The 1,200-nt window shown below is 38.7% G+C and overlaps 1 pseudogene; it reads left to right on the top strand.

The window, feature by feature from the left end:
• The first annotated feature begins 547 nt into the window (after positions 1-547).
• Positions 548-647, top strand: LOC113325583 (annotated as a pseudogene).
• The last annotated feature ends 553 nt before the right edge of the window (positions 648-1,200 follow it).

Below are 1,200 nucleotides of genomic sequence, written 5' to 3'. Positions count from 1 at the left end.
TTTTCTTATCAGACTGATTCTGAAACTGAGTTGATCCTGAAGTATTCTTAGTATAGCCAAAACCTGGGGGAACATTAGAATTACTAAACTGACCTTGGTCCTTAGACCATGAAAGGTTCGGATGGTTTCTCCAACCAGGATTATAGGTTTCTGAATATGGGTCAAACTTCTGACGGTTATCAAACCTACTGTTATTATAGAGAGCATTGGCTTGCTCTTTATTATTCTGGCATTCCCAAAAAGGCTCTACTCTACCACTAGTGTGACCCAATTCTAAAGCTTCTAACCTTTTTGCTATAACAGCAATTTTGGCATCTGATTCATAGCCTCCTTCTACCCTATTAACGTTTCCTCTACCTAGAAGAATTGTTCTCTTGGGTTCCCTACAATATTCCCGTTGCTGGGTCTTTCGGCGATTTCATTCAAAAATTCCATCGCCGCATCAACAGTTTGGTTTTCAAAACCACCAGTGCATAGAGACTCAACCATGGTTGTTGTTGAAAAATCTAAACCCTCATAAAGGATTTGAACTAGCTTTACCTTTTATAAACCATGATGAGGACATTGGGCTAATAAGTCATTGAACCTTTCCAAATACCTATATAAGGATTCTCCCTCCTGTTGAGAAAATGTGCAGATTTGCGTCCTAATAGACGATGTTTTGTGCCTAGGGAAAAACTTGTTCAAAAAGGCAGATGTAAGTTGTTCATATGTTTCTATTGAACCGGAAGCCAAACTATATAGCCACGATTTGGCTTTATCTTTCAGGGAAAAAGGAAATAACCTAAGTTTCAAAGCATCATCATCAAGGTCTCTAATCTTTAGGGTACTACAAATTTCCTCAAAATCCCTAACATGGAAGTATGGGTTTTCATTTTCTTTCCCTAAAAAGATTGGGAGCATCTGTAGGGTCTCAGGCCTAAGTTCATAATTTGCTTCAGTTTCGGCTAACCTGATACAAGAAAGACGGGTAGTCCTAGTTGGGTTCAACAAAGCTTTCAAAGTTGCCATTGTTGGCACTATCAGGATATTTGGGATTCTATGCAATCACAAAACAAGGCTGACTCAACCAAATCAAACCTAATTTTCTAGCAAACAAAAAGCATGATGGTTCCACTTAGATTGTTTCTAGACCAGCTTCTATTCTTTCGAAAAGGAACTCGTTACAATCTGAGAAAACCCCTCTGGAATCAATCTGAG

This window comes from Papaver somniferum, chromosome 11 (genome assembly GCF_003573695.1).
Source record: "Papaver somniferum cultivar HN1 chromosome 11, ASM357369v1, whole genome shotgun sequence".
Classification (NCBI taxonomy): Eukaryota; Viridiplantae; Streptophyta; class Magnoliopsida; order Ranunculales; family Papaveraceae; genus Papaver; species Papaver somniferum.
This window is presented reverse-complemented; position numbering and strand designations above follow the sequence as displayed.